This window comes from Manis pentadactyla, chromosome 2, assembly GCF_030020395.1.
Source record: "Manis pentadactyla isolate mManPen7 chromosome 2, mManPen7.hap1, whole genome shotgun sequence".
Taxonomy (NCBI): domain Eukaryota; kingdom Metazoa; phylum Chordata; class Mammalia; order Pholidota; family Manidae; genus Manis; species Manis pentadactyla.
This window is the reverse complement of record NC_080020.1, coordinates 69,623,479-69,642,150: the sequence shown is the minus strand read 5'-3', so window position 1 is coordinate 69,642,150 and position 18,672 is coordinate 69,623,479. Positions and strand designations below refer to the sequence as shown.

At 33.5% G+C, this 18,672-nt stretch overlaps 1 non-coding gene across 1 annotated transcript; it reads right to left on the bottom strand.

The window, feature by feature from the left end:
- Nucleotides 1–17,660: 17,660 nt before the first annotated feature.
- On the bottom strand, nucleotides 17,661–17,823 carry LOC118932376 (U1 spliceosomal RNA). Its single transcript, XR_005032746.2, has one exon. It is a non-coding gene; the product is annotated as a U1 spliceosomal RNA (small nuclear RNA).
- Nucleotides 17,824–18,672: the final 849 nt, after the last annotated feature.

Sequence of the window (18,672 nt, the reverse complement as noted above, 5' to 3'; positions counted from 1 at the left end):
CAAAAGTGAAATTATTTTCGGTGTGTGCATATGTACATTTTTTCCCCACCTGTATTGAGGTATAATTGACAAATAAATTTGTAATATATTTAAAATGAGCGTGATGATTTGATATATGTACACTTTATGAAAGAATTCCCATAATCTACTAAATTAATACATCTATCACCGCACATATTTACTTTTCTTGTGGGTGAGAATACTAAGTTCTAGCAAATTTCTGTTATACAATACAGTATTATAAACTGTAACCACCATGTTACACATTATATTCCCAGACCTTATTCATCTCATAACTGAAAATTTGTACCTTTCAACCAACTTCTCTCCTTTTTCCCATTCTTCAGGCCCTGGCAACCATTATTCTACTGTCTGTTTCTAGGAGTTCAACTTTTTTTTTTTTAAGTCTATGTGTAAGTGATACCATACAGTATTTGTCTTTCTCTGGCTTACTTCACTTAGCATAATATTGTCCAGTTTTACCCATGTTGTCTCAAATGGCAGGATTTCCTTCTTTATAAAGGTTGAATAATATTCCTGTGTGTGTGTATGACATTTTGTATCACCATGTGTAGATATACCACATTTTCCTTATCCATTCATCCATTGATAAACACTTAGGTTGTTTCTGTACCTTAGCTCTTATGAATAATGCTGCAGTGAACATGGGACTACAGATCTCTCTTCAAAATACTTATTTCCTTTCCTTTGGATATATACCCAGAAGAAGGATTGTTGGATCATATGGTAGTTCTATTTTTAATTTCTTGAGAAAACTCCATACTGTCCAGAAGTGCACTATTTTTAAAGTAATGTAAATATGTGTGATCTGAAAAATCCCATCTGAAGAACTTTAGCCTAAGAAGGTATTTCCATGTGCTGCATGTCAGTCTAGAATGCTCCACCTACAGGCCTTCATATGGTTACCTTTTTTTGTTTTTATATTTGGTCATTCATGTCTCACATTGCCTCTTTTTGTGAGGTTTTTCCTAGTCATCAGAGATAAAATAGCTGACTTCCAACACTCTGCCACTATCACAGATAGTTCTGTCCCACCAGTCTATTTTATATTCTTCATAGCATTTATTATTACCTAGACTTATTCATTCTTTAATTTATTTACTTCTTTATTAGCTTTTCCCCCATTAGTAAATAAGCTCCATAAAATAATGGATATTGGCTGCATTGTTCAGTGTTTTCACTGCAGTCCCTAAATTATGCCTGATGCAAAGTGCACTCTCAGTAATGAAGTAAACTTCATATTAAATTCATTTATTGCATTAAATATATTAACTCATCTCTCTCCTACTTTGCTATGAATTAATTCACCATTATTTGGATTCTGTATTTTACATTTCCACTAAAAAATTGTTCTTCTTTTTCCAATTAAATCTTCTAAATTTCTGGTTGAGGAATAAATTTTTGCTTGCTATTGTGTGTATTTTCCATTTTGTATTTGTGACCTAGATCATTGGGAAAATACATGAAAACTAGAGTGTGTCTTATTATGAGCAATTTATTTCAAAAATATGAAGGTTATATAAGGAAAAAGGCTTTATCAAAACCTAATTTGTGGAATGGAAGGAGTCGACAAGTTCCATCACCATCTCATACATGCAATATAAAAAGATTAGCCCCCATGAGAGGTCCTTCAAAGACGTACTTTCTGGTTTTGTTTACTACAATCACAGGCATTCTCTTTGCTTTGTTCTGTAGGTTGCTTAATATATCATTTGGTTCTACATGTTTCTTCCTCCTGATATTTCTTTTATACTGTCAGATTCTGCCATGTCCATTCAAATCTAAAATTGTCTGAAACTATCTAAGTCACAACAAATCTGCTGTGTGAATAAAATCTTTATGGAGAGCTGTGAGGTTTCCAAGGCACATGCATAATAGAAATTCAATATCACTTCATTTGAGTACAGGCAGAACTACCAATAGCTGCATCTCGCAGAGACCCACAAATTGTGCTATGAAAAGGATGGTTGTGACAGAATGCCAGCCCTGTGTGCGGGCAGGAGCCCGGCAGTGTGTTCCACAGTCAGCTGTGTGAATCACCGTCGGTGGCAGTGACAGGAGAGGGGCACCCTCAGAGTCACAATGGTGTTAGAGGTTTCTAATCTCAACCAATTCTGATTTTTAATAGCATATTCTTCTTAGTGTAAACATTAAATTCAAACAGGGCAATGACAATCTGTGCAAGCTGCTTTACACTGGAGAATTTGGCATTCACTTCTTCAAGTTTAGTGCCAACAAAGCAGTTAGCAAAAAAAAAAAAAGCTTATAAATACAAAGTTTAATATATTGTCTATTTTATGCTTTAAATATGAATAAGAAGCAATTCTCTAGGTCAAAAAGGTAGGAAGAATGTCTTATGTGTTTGTGAGTACGTGCATAGAAAGGAAGAGAGTGCAAGTTGGATTAGAATAAATATTAATAAATCTATGGTCTCCTTTCTCCTTTAGAGAATTTTGTTGTAAAAAATGTTGCTCAAAATAAGGAGGGAGAAAGTTAAACTTAACAAGGGTTAAAGTAATTTTAGGGACTATTTTAAACTAATTCATAATTACCTTTACCTTATGCAGGTTCTGACCTCTAAGAATATGAATTACATAAAATTAAATTTACTAAATTATGTTTCCAACAGTATTTTCCATTTTGGGGGATATTTGTTCAGTTGGCATTTTTAGCTAATACCTACACTATCAAAATAATTTAACATCTAGAATCTAAGTTTAATATTATAGCTAACAAGTTACATATGAAAACATAATAGGCTAGTAGTATGTTTTGGTTGGCTCACATATCATTTTCTAAAGAGTTAACTGAACAACTAAAATATATCTTATACAATTTATAAACATTAAAATCAAATTAAAGCTCGGGAGTCTAGTCATTATAATTATTGATTTTAATTTAGCACGAAAACGTGTTTATATAATTTTGGTAACTAGAACATTGGATGACTCTTGTACAATTATTTTTTTTATAACTTCTATAAGGAAAACAACTTATAATAATACATGCTTACAAAGCAGCAATTGATTAGAATCTTTGTGAAGTTAAATATAGATCAACTTTTTCCACTGATTACTTTGAAACAGTCACTGATTCTTGGGGTCTGAGTCACTGAGTCAAGATGATTTTAGACAGGAATGCATGCAATATAGAGATGGCATTTTTTTCCTGATTGATATAGCGATAATGTTTGTGATGACCCAGATAGTAACAACTACCACTTATTGAACACCTACAATGTTCCAAGTATGGGAAGTGATATTTTGTGGTGGTTAAGGCTGTTATTTCTTAGTCGGAAGCTGCCTTCAAATCCTGCTTCTGTTACTTACTAGTTGTGGGGACATAGGAAAGTGATGTTTGCTTTAGTTACCTTTTTGTAAAACAGAGACAATAATAGTTCATACTCTATTATATTATTGTGAGAAAAACTAAATGAATTAAAAATTAAACCCAATGGACTAGTGCTTGGTATATAGTAAATACTCAATAAATTTTGATTAGTATCACTTGATAGTTTGGATATTTTTTCATGACTTTTCCTAATAGTTCTGGGAGGAAAGACTTATTATCATTATTTTTTAGATAAGGCAACTGAGGTTAAGAGATTTTAGGCAAGTTTCCCCAAGTCATGTAGCCAGTAATAGAGTTATAAACTCCCCAAACCATGCTCTTTCCACTAGGGTACAGTGTCTCCAAAGGTACTGGAAGAATGAATTATTTATTAAATTACTAGAGAAATAATGTAAATAACAGCCATGACATAATAGATGTGGGTGTCCAAACAAGTATATTAATTCTCATATCAACAATAATAATATTACTATTAATCTATTTTACATATCTAGAAAATGAAACATTGAGGAAATTCCCAACTTGCTCAGTATCACAGCTAGTAAGTAGCAGACGTTTTAAGTTCCTCTTCAATATCACCATGTGTCCCCAAGTAAAGTTCACATTTGCTCAGAGATGGGTCAGCATGTCGGGTCTCCACCTATTTGCCCAGCACAGATATTCTCTTTTGCTGAACTACAGCTCCACAAGGCTACAGCAGCAACTACCTGGTCTCTGGATCCCATACGGAGCCGGCTGCTGCCCCAGAACTACTCTTATGGCATATCCGACAACTTCCCTGCTCCTTGCTGCAATGAGGTGCTCATGATAGCCTTTATCCACTGATGATTGCCTTGGACGTGGCCTGTGGTGGAACTGGCAGAACTCTTTCTATTTTTCTCACTAATGGCACTATGAAGGGGTTCTACCAATGCTACTGTGTGCTCACAGTGTATTTCAGCTTTCCAGTTTTCACTTCAGCCTTCTTTTGCCCAAGATCTAATCATGCATTGAGGGACTTCATTGTCAGCAGCTACTACATTGTACTCAGACTACCTCTCATCTGGGTTGACCGAGGATATGTTGCTGAGTTAGGGTAATCATTCCTGGCATCTTAAGGCTTTTCTCCACTCATCCCTAGTTTATAAGACATGCTTAGATATAGCTGGATTCCCAAGGGGACGTAATTTAAATTTTTTCCCAGTATTCTTCTCTGCATACTTGTAAATGGAATTTTGCCAGTTCATCAAATATACTGAAGCATCCCAAAAGCTGCCAGTAGAAGGCAGTGACTCAAGCTGAGAACTCCACTACCCACATATATAAAGAATTTCTGGTTATGTTATTTTAGAATGCTTTATTTCCCAACCGTGTCAAATAACAGATGAAACTATACATTCTTCATATCAGTACTCCTGTACTATGTTCCAAATTAGTAAATTTATGGTACTAATATACAAGCTAAAATGTAATATGGAAACATAGATCCATTATTATATTAATATATATATATTAATGTATATAACAGATATTATGTAGTATATATTAATATATATTAATATACTTGGGAGAATGGTTATAGTTTTAGATATTTTATGTTATAGCATGTGTTCTTATTAAACAGTTAGGCATGTGTATGTAATCAACAGATATACACACACATAAACATATATAGTCAGTCTCCCGAAATTTATTTTTATTTTTCCTCTCTTACGGAACAAGGTTATCCTATCGCTTATATTTTCATATTACTGATGTCAACTTTTCTTCCTGAGAGTAGAGAGTGGACAATATATTTTTGTTTGTTCAGTAACCCTTCTTCTGGCCAAAGGACTCATTTCTTTCTTTTGGTGGAAATAACCGATTCCAAATGGTTTAGACGAGCCGACCCCCAGCCCCTGGCTACAGACCGGCATGTCACTCGGACCTGCCAGTGCATATACACTTGCTCCTCTGGCTACTGCTTTGCTTGCTTCAGGACTTGGTATGTGACATACACTGTGACAGTCAAACCTCTAGGATTTTTGCTTGAGCTGTTTAGAGTACTATTAAGTCCAGCAGAGCCACTGTCAATCATTTTTTTTGGCCATCATGTAAGAAGACCTTCTTGAGAATACAGCCAATGGGAAAAAAAGCCAAGCAGGCAGGGTAGGGAGGAATAAGTCTTGAGGACGCTGACTGTTGGTTAGGGGACTTTTTTGTTATGTAAATAGATACCTTCTCTTTTTTTGTTTGAGTCAATTGAGTTGGATATAATTTTATCTGCAAACAAGATTCCTAAGAGGGAAGAATAGTTTTGAAATTTTAAATAAGCTTTACTAATAATGTACACTTAAAAGACGAATTTGAATTTCCAAATGAAACGTTAGCCCTGATGTTTTACCTTAAATTTTTTATCTGAAACTTTTGCTGTAATATTACTCATACAAATGATAGCTTTTTAATTAAATGTAATAAAAATTCATCGATAGTCTTTTTTTGTTTTCTTTCTCTTTCTCCCACTTGCTCTCCCTCTCTGTTCTCATACATCAGATTTAGAGAATAAAGAAGGTTGACCACCTTGAATAAAAAAGGCTATCTTATACCTTTCATTTTTATAATGTTAGATTTTCAACAAGCTATCCACTCAGGCAAACTGCACCCCCCACCCCCCACCCCCCCAAAAACGTGGAAATTCTATTTTTATTACTTTCTCATTTTCAATTTTTTTATTATTTTTCTTTTTTTATAAAATCGGACTGTTGCCTAATTGTCCAATAAGGCATTATTTTGCCAAAGCCCTGTACATGGTAGCCCCAAGTCTCAAGTTAGTCTTAGCTCTTAACACAAAGTTTATTGCTCACAGCTTAGGTCTGCCTTTTGCAGACTCAGGAACTTAGAAATAGACTGAACTGTTAAATAACCTGTGACACTTGAACTATTTGAACGCACAATTTGACATTCAAGTGTTTCAAAAGCTTCCCAATTGTGATACTGTGCTTTTTATTTGTATTGTGTCCTTTGTAAGTATTTTATTCAGAATTGTCTGTTTTTGTCTCTTTGTTAAGACAGTTAATAGTTATAAACTCACCAAGTCACCCCTGCTAAAAAAAATTATTCCATGCTTCTCTTGTGAATGAAGATATTTAATCTAAAGAGTTGCATGTAGGTGCACCCCACTTTTAAAACATAAAAATTAATTTATAATGTGTTGTTTAAACTCCAAATGAAATTCCTTACAGATTTACTGTAATGGAAAGTTTTTTGAAGGATTAAATGTTTTATAATACTCTGCTTTATTTATTTTTCTCTATCCCTGCACAACAATTTTATGTTCTTGTGAAAAATAATAGATTAAAAGGGAAGTTTTGTTCTATTTAATATTCAAAAAGAATTCCTTGCATGTTGATTGTGAATCAGGAATTTTTCTAAGCATTGTATTAGAGGACTCATAGTGTGGATGAGAATACAGAGAAATATACATTAATGACAGTGTCCATGATATGTCTGTGTATATGCAGAAAAAAGAAATTATAATATCATCTTCCAAGATACTTAAAATGTAGTTTGGAAAGAACACGTACAAACAGTAAATGATAAAAGCAGTACTACAGAGTAAATTATAAATTCTATTCTATAGTGTTGGCAATGTTATAGGAAATCAGAGAAAAGAGGTATCACTTTCAGTTAAGGAGTGAAATTTGGATATGTGGTTAGCAAGTGGCAGAGTATTCCAAATTGGAATACTTGGAGCAAAGGTATATTAAAAACCTCAGAAATGTGGGAAATCTGGAAGGGATACTTAAGGGAGAGTGGTTTTACTTGACTGGTACATAAAACAATTAACAACTAAAATGAAAAGTATGTACTTGACTGGTACATAAAATAATTAGCAACTAAAATGTTTCTGAGATGAGTAGTTGTAGAATGAGACTGGTATTTCAAAAAAAATCAATCTGGTGATAGCAATATAAATAGGAATAGAAAGGAATTGCCTGGAAATAAGATGTTTGTTTTCTTGAAAGCTATAATAGGAATATTAAGGGATTTTAACAAGAAGTAAGACAAGGTAATATTAAAGGAATACAGGGAATTAATGGTGGAATCATTATTATAATGCTGAAGTTCATATGATTTTCTGGCTAAATGTGAAAGAAAAATAGTAGAAATTACAACACAAAGTCATGTCCAATATGACCAAGTTTAGGGTATTAGAGAACGGTGGCTATGAAGCTATGGCTAGAGTTAGCTTCATATCTTTCAAATTTCCACAACTACCCAATAAACTTTTATATTTAGGAACTCCTGATCTACTGGGCCATTTCTCTCAATGGGGTGCTATGATACAGATGGCTAGGTAAAAGTGCTAGAATAAACATGACATCATTTAGACAATAGAAAAAGATGTCAGATGGTTCATATAAGAAGAATTATATAGTTGGTCTATTTTATTATTTAAAGAATTATATTCTCAGAAACATCAAGGTAAGAGGATTATTACTATTTCCTTGATGATAATAGAAGTATGATATGCCAATTATTTGTATATTTATAAATAAATGAAATGTTAATGAATCATAAAATATTAATACAGTTCTTAGAGCTCTGTAACTGGAAAATATTTTTTAGCTTACTGTGCGTTATTTACCTTTGATTTATGTATAACATGATGACCATATAATTGTTAAGGGAGAGTTGTTTCATTTTGAGACATGAAAGAGTTAAATCCTTAAAAACACTCTGGGTTGGAATTTCATAGATATTCTGATCACAAAGAATACTTTCCAACAAAACTTGGGGAATTCCTCTTGGGGCCTTTTTACACCCAAAGCAAAATTATTTTTCTCATTTGAATTTTTTTCTAATCTTTTTTTAACTCTTGAAAAACTTATCTAATGACTTTAATTTAAAAATGGTGACTTCCTATTGGTTTTTACTGACAATGTCAGTTTTAGCATAGTTCTTGGTTTCTTAAGAGAAGACAAAGGTTAATGAATCCTGTAAGAACCAAGTAAATGAGTTTTGCTAATTTTTGAGCAAGTAGATTTTTTGAACTGTAGAATATATATATACATATATATATATATCATGTGTGAGTGTGTGTCCTTGAAAGGCCACATGTGTCTGGAGCTAGTCCATATAATGAAGCAAGCAAAGCTGTGTGGGGTGTGCAAATAAACTAACTTTCCATTTCTGTGACTCATGCATGCATATGTTTATTTCAAAGTGTGATTATTTGAATTTCAATTCACACATTGAAGATTTTTTTTTTTAAAAATATGTAATAAAATTCAGGCCAAGAAAAATCTACTTCTACATTCTTAAGGTTTGCAATATCAAATACCCTCCAAAATGTTGGAAAGTATTAAATACTCCGGGTAAATGTCACCTTTGACTTTGGATTAGGTTATCAATTATTACATTAAAACTATTACATATTTACCTACTATAGGGTATGCTGTTTGTAAATAATTGAAGTCAAGTCTTGATTTGCAATGTGAGTCTTAAGTTTTTTAGCTAGCTCTGATTAGATTATGAACATAAATTAGTCTCTGCCATTACCCTGGCTTCCACTAAGCAAGTCACAGGTGAAGGAGCATCAGAAGGGCCCTGGCCGTGGAGTAGGATTGTGGTGGAGGGGCAGTGGAGGAGAAAAGAGACTTTTTTCCCAAATGAACACAGATTCAAGCACAAGTTGAATTGTGAGGACTGAGGAAGATTATTTGACATGAAATGGTCAGTTGCAGTGCTCAACACCGTAAAGCATTTCCCTCACACAGACTTATTTACAGACAATTGTGAATTCCTGCAATGGGCCCAGCTTTGTTCTAGGTATTTGGTGAACCATGGTGGACAAAGTTGACAAAGGAGGGCTTAAGTAAGTCTCACTGAAGGGGGTCAAATGTAACCAGATGTTTTACATCAAATAGGGACAGGATAAGTCATCTTCATCACTTTTGTAGTATGATGTCACCGATTGTTACTCCTTCCAACAACCATATGAGACAGAGGTACTGACCCCAATATATAGATGAGAAAAAAGCTCAGAAAATTTAAGCCCATTGCCAAGTCATGTAATTAGTAAGTGATAGACTTGGATTTATGCCTATCAGTCAGATTTAAAAAGCTGATATCCTTTCCACCAGTATATATGCCTCTAGAAGTCTGTTGAATATTATGAACATATGTAGTTCAGCAAAACCACTGGGAACATGGACTGTGGAGGGGCAATCTTTTTATGACACTGGGTTTTGTCTCTTAAATCTGTGGGCTTAGACTGGTTATTTTAAATTGTCAGACTGAATGATCTAATCATATATCTGCCTCATCAGATTATGGTGAGCATAAAAATAATAAATAGAACATATTTAGTACAATGACTGAGACATAGTAGTAAAATATGCTACCTCTTATTATCATGATCATCATTATTATTTATGATATTTTATTATTCTTTCCTGATGAGGAAAGCTTTTTGCCCTTTTAAAATTTATAACTAGAATGAAGGACCATGGCTTGAAAGGGCAAGAAAGAATGTAAGTATAGACTTAAAGATATAACATTTGGGAGATGCAAAGTATATAAAAGCTGTACTGTCTGTTTCAAAATTATTTTAAAAATTTTACAGAACTGTCACCACATACATGGATTATTTTGGTTTTTCTAATATTAAATGTTTAAATTAGATGTATATCTTCTATTATTGAATTCTTTTCATGTGAGAAAAAACAAGTACATTTAATGATAGCATCATTAAAAATACAACATAACTAAAAGCATAAAAGAGGTATTTATAATGATTTGTGCCACATACATTCCTTTTCTAAGTTTTAAGTAATACCATGTTACAATTTCATATTAACCTTGCAATTATACACAAGCTATACAATTAAATACTAACTTGAAATTAGCTATTATAAACTGTCCTACATACATAGTAACTCCTAAAGTATGTAATACACTTGCAGTAATATCTACTATATTGTGGGTTGGTTTTCTGCTGTTCAGCAAAGGGATAGAGTGGGGAAATAATTTCACACTGCATATAATGCATCTGATATGAAGGAAACTCGAAAATTATTTAGTTACAGATTTCTCTGACCAGGCTTGCAAAGTGGCATATATTATGTTAATGGGCAAACATTTGAAAATGAATTTGAATATTAAATGCACTATGTTTAGTTCTGACATGAAGAAAGGCATAGTTGATACACAATTTACAAACAGGTTCTTGTTAACTCTTCCGTTACTATGGTTCACAGTCATGCTTTGTGCTTAAAGATTGTTTAGTCTTATAATCTTTTCATCACTGAAAATTCCATAATAATGAAATCTAAATTAGACTGTACAAATGAAGTTCTATTATAGTAGTAGATTTTTAGCTATATTCTATGTTTAGTTGTGCTGCATATTCAGTGAAAAATAGTTGCTTATTCATTGGAAGTTTTAAGTAGAAAGGAAATGAGCAATATCAATCACTGTATTAATGGCATACTATATTTTCTAGCTTTCATTTGTAAAGTAACACATTCATGTTGGCCTATATTGGAATGTATGCTACAAAGCCACCCTTACATATTCCACCAAAATATCTTGTTTTCAAGTCTAAGCAGAGGTCACAAGTTTACTACTATTGGATTCATAGTGTTTAAACATACAGAGAATGAATAGTTAAGAGAAACCTTCCCACCAAAACATGTTTTTATTGAAAGAGCAAAGCATTACAGTATACCGTATGTTTTAGGTCATTTATTTTGTTTTTTCTCTGGGTCATTTTACAAAAGCACTTCTGCTCTCTAGCGTTAAAATGAGAGTCACTCTACTCCCCAGATATTACCCGGCAGCACTTGGGGGCTCTTAATGATTAATACCATCACCGTCCAGCCACAAACCTTTCTGCTGCAGATAATGCCAGGCAGCAAGTGCGCTTGACACTTTTAATGTATAATTAAGTAGGAAAAGTCAGCACTCAGTATGCAAATTTTTCAAAATGATAAATGATGCCATACAGCAGTAGGGATTGATTTGGTGTAAATGAAACTAATTAAGGAAATGTCAAACATAATTAATAAAACAGGTTTAAGCTGCAAAACATTGTCAATTGAATGAATGAGGAGGCATTGGCTCCCATTGTTTCTGCTTTATTTAGGGCTTGTGTTTAGCTTGTACTCTGTTCCTAAATGCACTTTCGCTACCTCACACCCTCCACCACCAATTCCCAGAGAGGGAGAAAATAAATTTGCTTGTCTCTTCACTGACTGCAGAAATTAATTGCAGAAATCTTGTCCCATCCAAGTGTTACATTCACTCACAGGACATTAACATAACTAATTTGAAAGAGCCCAAATGACTGCATAATAGAGCACTGTCAGTATGCCTGACAGTCTTTGGTCATACCAAATTAGCTTGGTTTTCTAATTGAAATTTTTTTCCTTGGACTCTTTTTATAATTTTTTCCTCAGCTATTCATTTTTGATAAGAACAAAGGTTTTATAATTTACAAAAGAGTGCTTGACCTATAATTACTAGGAGGAAATTAGGGGAGGCAGAAAAGTCAGATTTAGTCCTGGTAATGATGCTAGAGACCTTGCTCCCTCTAGGGAGCCTGAAGAATAATGGAATCTTCTATTTTTACAGGCGACCTGTGCACTGGCGCTGACTCTAACTGTGAATCCACTTTACTTTGCAGATCACTTGCTTAACACTAAAAGTGCCAGCAGAATGGCAGGTCATTACTCCAAATGTCATTCAAACCAGTGCCATTTCCACATGCTCTTCCCACTCAAAGAGTGAATGGAAGAACCTCTGCCAGTCCTTTTACGGAGCCCTTGTAAATCTCCTATGTAGTTTTATGCAACTTAATTTGTGAGCCATTTGGGTATATAAAGGTGGGAGGCACTGAGGGGTTTGTCAAGAGTAGAAAATTTAAAGAATGCTAAAATGATTAATTTGGAAAGGAATCCAAAGGTTTTTTAATTTTAAAATCATGTCACCTGCACACTATAGATGTAATCTTATCACACCTGATGTGGTTTTCAAAGGTCTGCTAATATTCTATCTTCAATTTAGAGATCTTTTCTCAAAAGCACAGTTTTTCTTTGGAATATGTCCTAAAATGGAATAAGAATGGAATCAATCCATTCTCTTTACACTTTAAATTATGAGTTATATACTCAATATGGTATTTCAGATTAATTGGGGGGGGTTTATAAGGAATTGAAGGTATAGATTGCAGAAGAAGGCAGATGGGATATACACAATCTTATTAATCCATGAAGTTTCTGCTGAGTAGCTGGGTAGAAGTGTGAGCACAGAGGCATGATTTTATTTGTTTAGGTCTTGCTTCTATAAAACCTTCTGTTTTCATGGCTCCTTCTTTTCTTTGGTTCTAGTAATACAAATACAGTTTATTTATATCCTATATGAGATTGTGAAGATTCTTGACTGAACTTTCTAAGTCTTTTGGGGCTTGTTTCTAGATGCTGCCCAAAATTGTCTCTAGTTATTGAATACTACACACATAGTTATTTATTAATTTTATAGCATTGATTGCTTTGCTTTTGGGCCCTCTTGTAATATCTTCTGTATTGTGTGCAACTGCAAGGAAAGATGGGTTGTCATTTTCTACTTCACCTTTACGTGTAAAGGTATGGGATAAATCAATAGGGTTCAAAATAAATCATTGTTGCTTCTTCTCAGGACACAAGTACCTCAGCTTTATTTTATCCAACATGTACATCAATAATTTTGAAAGACTTTTTCTGATGCAAATTTCATATGATTTAATTCGAATTCCACCATTACAAATATAATTTGTATTTTTGGTTTCATCAAACTGGACAGTCTGGGGTTAGTTTTCCAGAGGAACTATCTTTAGACATAGCTCAATAAGGCGGTTTACATAGTATCATCAAGACCAGGTATTTCTCTCTCTTTCTTATTCTTCTCATCTCTTGGCTCTTTTTTTTCACTGTGTTGACTTTATCTCCATATCATGGGTCCCAGTAATTCTATGATTAAGATGACATCAATCATAACAGTTTAGTGCAATGAGAAACAGTTGTTTTCTAGACACTTAAGAAATATTCTAGGATTAGCCCTGATTGAACTATCAAAAGTGATGTACTCATCCTTGAATCCATTACTAGTACCAGGCTTTTGAAGACTTGTCTTTGAAGGTCCAGTCTTGAACTTATACTTAACCCTAAAATAGCCACATCCAAAACCAAATGAACTGAGAGTGGGGGAGAGAGATTCCTTAAGTGAATCATGGTGTTTTTATTAAAAGAAAGAAAAACCGAGAAAACATTGGCAAGAGCAATAAATATGCACTCCAAAAGTATACAGTATAGTTTCTAACAGCAGAACATATATTCAATATGGATGTTACTATTCACTATTAGATATTACTGACTTAAAAAGGGAAAATTTAAGTTTTTGAGTGAAAAGATTTTTTTATGCTTATGATTAATTCCTTTAATAGAGCATATAAATAAAACAATGTTAGTATTTGGGTTGTTAACACTTTTGTATTAATAAGTGAACAAAGGATGATGTGGCTCTTTTAGACTTTCTGTCTCAAAATAATTTTAGATTTATAGAAAAGTTCCAGAAATAGTGCTGAGAATTCGCTTTAACCTTCACAAATCTCCCCTGAATGTTAACAACTAACTTAACTATGGTATATTTAGAAAAATTAAGAAATTACATTGGCATAATGATATTAACTATAGACTTGATGTGGTTTTTACCGTTTCCCCCTGGTTTTCCATTCCCTGTAGCTAATGTAGGACATTATGTTGCATTTAGTCATCATGTCTCCATAGCCCCGTCCATTCTGTGATAGTCCCTGAGTCTTGTATTTCATGACCTTGACACTTTTAAAGAGCACTGGTCAGTATTTGATAGCCATTTGGGTCTGTCTGATGTTTTCTTATGATTAGATTGAGGTTATGCATTATTGAAAAATATACCACGAGGAGATGTGCCCTTACTACTGCATTGTGTCAGAGTATCTAATATCAACATGATTTATTACTGGTGATGCTAACCATGACCATTTGGTTAAAGTGCTATCTGCCAGATTCCTCTATTATAAAATTGTAATTCTTACTTTTCCATATTCTACTTTTTGTGAGTCACTAAATCTAGCCTGCACTGGAGGGGAGGAGTATCAAAGAACCTGAAAGTATCCGTTAAAACCACATCGTAGCATAAATAATCTGGGAAGATATACCTACAGGCCTTGCCACTATCCTGTTTCTCTTTAACATTTTGACCACTAAAAATGTTGGCATTCACTAGTGGATATTGTTTATAGCAGTTGTTATTGTGGTGGCCTGGTGCTGATGTTTTTAAACATTTTTTTCTCATTCTTTCTATATTATCTTCAACTTTTCAATAAGAAAGTTTTACTCCCTCAACCTAATTCATTTAATCAAATATATGTTATATCAGTCTGATAAAGAAAAATAGATTTGGAGCAATCACTTTACTCAATTTTAAGTCTAACTATAAAGCTATAGTGATCAAGACAGTGTGACATCGCTAAAGAGACAGACACTTGGATGAAAGGAACAGAAAAAAAAATGAACCTTAGTCCAAAGCTTACACCTTATATAAAAATTCACTCAAAATGGATGGTGCATTTAAAAATAAAAAAAACTGTAAAACTTTTAAAGAGAAAATCTATGTGGCCTAGTGGCAAACAAAGAAGTCTTAAGTATGACGCTGAAAACACTGATCCATAAAAGAAAAAGAAAAGATAAATCAGACTTCATAAAAATTTAAAAACTTGTTCTGTGAAAGACAGTTTAAGAAAATGATGACAAGCTACAGACTGGGTAAAAATATTAACAAATTACATATCCAACAAATGAAATGTATTCAGAATATATGAAGAACTCTCAAAATACAAGAATCAGTAAACAAATAATACATTTAAAAATTGATTGAAGGACTTGAACAAACACTTGCAAAAAAAAATACAATGATGGCAAAAAGGTATATGAAAATATGTTGTATCTCCTTAGCCATTAGGGGAATGAAAATTAAAATCATGATGAGGTACCACTACACATCTGACTATAATGACTTAATTAAAAAATTGCTGGCTATGTTAATGGCTGGCAAGCATGTGGAGATCATACATTGCTGGTGGAAATGCAAAATGGTAGAGCCACTCTGAAAACGTTTTTGCAGTTTCTTATAAAGTTAAACATACATTTGCCAAATGAACCAGCAATTTCACTCCTGGGTATTTAGTCTAGAGAACTGAAAACCAGTGTTTACACAAATATCTGTGCAGAAATGTTTATAGCAGTCTATTCAAATTTGTAAAAACAAAACAAAAAACAACTGGAAAGAACCCAAATGTCCATCAATGGGTGAATGGATAAACAAACTGCAGATTGATATAATGGGATACTAATCAGCAACAGAAAAAACCAAACTGCTTATCTGTGTAACAACTCTGGTGAATATCAAAGGTATTTGGCTGAGTGAAAAAGCCAGTTTCAGAAGGTTGCATACTGTTTGATTTCATTTGTTTGACATTTTCAAAAGAAAAAAAAAAAACCCTACAGTTTCAGAGAACAGATCAGTGGTTGTCAGATGTAGGATCAGGGGAGGAAGCAACTATAAAAGGATAGCACACTATACTTGTGATAATGGAACTGTTCTGTATCTTGAGTGTGATGCTAGTTACACAAATTTGTACATATGCTAAAAGTTATTGAACTGTACATCAAGAGAAAAAAGTCAATACTATTATGTGGAAATTCTATATACAAAAATTTAAAAAATCAAAATCAATAAAGACTCATGGATAGTTATGTTCTTTGTTAAAACCCAATACTATTGTTACTTATTTTTCCTCAAATTGTTTCAGCTGACTCTTGGGACCTCTTTTGGAACTTTTGTGTAAATACGGTTTTTAATGTCATTGTTTTATGACAATTTCATCAATGGAATTCTAACCAGAACTGAAAGGTCAAGAAAAGGCAATTATCATTGTCCATTGGAAAAATGATTATATTCTTCTGATTATTCAATTCTATTAGTGAAAGCATCTAGTTGGGCCAGATTAATTTCTAATAGATTATTTTCTGTGACAGATACTCTTGCCAATTTGTGAGCTCCTTCTTTGTAACAATTAATTCATATTTTCCATTTCAATATGATATATATTGAGTTGTACAACTTTCTATGTTAGCCTTGCAGGATTCTCTTTGAACTGATTTTTTTTTCTCAGCTAGTGCACTGAGTAGGTAGCTGCTTATTTGAGTTCAAAGAAATATATTACTGACAATTGCTTAACATTGTTTGATTAATTTATCAAAAGCAGAAAATATCTTTGTGTTTTCTACCAGGAATTGATACCAATATTTTTAAGCTTAACTAAGGACAACATAATTCATTTGGTTAGCATTAATTTTGGTAATTAAATCATTGTTGCCTTTACTTAGTAAGTAGAATATTAAGTGATGTACTTCCTGAATAATAATTCCACAAAGTAATATGTATAAGTAAAGCATTAGACATAACTTGACAGAAAATTATTTGATATAATATTTCAAAAAATGCTTAAACTTCCATGTGTTCTTGGCATAGTATCCTCTTGGAAATAGTTTAAATAATTTTAGGTGTAATCAAAATACATTTCAGACTGCAAATAGCTTCCCATTGTCATTTATAAAAAAATGTAGGTTAGTTCTTGTTTAATACCAAAGCAGAAAAAAGGAAAAACATTTATGGAAATATGTGAAGGAAATGTGTGTGTATGTGTGTGTGGGGGGGGTGCCCTTTATGGTGAACTTGTATGACTTAGATGCCATATATTTTTTGGACATTGAGAAGGATTATAATTTGTGGGAGAAAAAATGGTATGGTTGGTAAAGGCTATGGACAAAATAAATCATACAAATAGAGATGTAGTTTAATTGATGCTGATGTTAACAATAGATTGACCCTAAGGCAGGCAGGAAATTTCTAGGGCAGAAGCTCCATTTCCATACAATTATGAATGTGTTTTAATGTCTTCATGCTTTGATTATCCATTAGAAGCAATAGTGGTAAAGGCTGTAACAAGTCAAAATAATATGAGCATTATGAGTCCCTACTTACCTTTTCTCTCTCCTGTGTTACCACTGTAATCCAGAGGGATCATTTACTGCTGTGTGGAAGTTGTTTAGTTTTCCTAATGAGTTGATGTGAATATAGATCTACAATACCAAATTTGTTTCTTTTCAACCCAATCTTTCCAACTTTGAAATAAACTCCAAGAAATGTTTGTACTTGCCTTAAGAAAATGCTTTTTTTTTTTTTACCCTTAGTGGAAAGTGCAAACACAGTCCCCCCACTACCAAATTACACAATCAAGTTTGTTGCACATGAGAGAACTGCAGGTGTCAGCCCATCTGGAATGCAGTGGAGGAGACTTTCCCTGGGAAAATCACCTATGTGTTCATGGTATCTCCCCTGCCAGGTAATTCAGGGAAATGCTTTTCATCTCACATAAGTCTTATTAGAGATTTCAAAGTTTGGGAGTAATTTTGTTTGAGGCAGTGATAAGGAAGACTGGAAGTAGCTAAGGGACCAAGACATGAATGTTTTTTCCTAGAGATCTCAGGACTGACCCAGAGTAAAGATCTTCCAGAGCAGCTGCAGCCGGCACTGTGCTCAGGTGATCCTTATGGTATGGATTTATGTCCCTGAAGTATCATTGTAAATGCCCCATTTTCATTTCATAGAGGATATGACTCAGTTTATAACTTTTCACCTGTGTGTCACAGTTCCACATGGGTTTGCCAGTAATGGAGGCTCCTAGAGCTTTCGTAGAGTCACAAAGTTTGAGATCCCCATTCCGACTGACATCGATAAGAAATAGAAGTCAGACTCACAGGAATAAAATCTTTGCATAATGAGTTCATAGAAAATATCTGTTATATATTTTCAAAACAGGAATGAGGCAACAAAATCAATCTATTTTCTTCCAAACATCATCAACAAGCACTTACTGAGGGACTAATGCCCCTCTATTTGTAGTAATACACAGTAGGTACAAGCACCACAGGAGGCACTCAAGACAAATACATAAATGAGTTTAGGAATTAACTGGGCAAGCACTTTCTGGTCTTTTTGATTCCCAGGGGCTGGAGCACAGTAATTGATTTTCCACACTCAGTGAGTCAAACATGAGATACAAGGATGAATAAAATGTCCTTGACCTCAAGTAGACGGGCAAAACTTTACAATAGGAAAAGAATTCGATGATAAATATAAATACAAACATTCAACGTGTTAGAAAAGAGAGAAAAGGAGCTAATTCTGTTGAGACTTAAC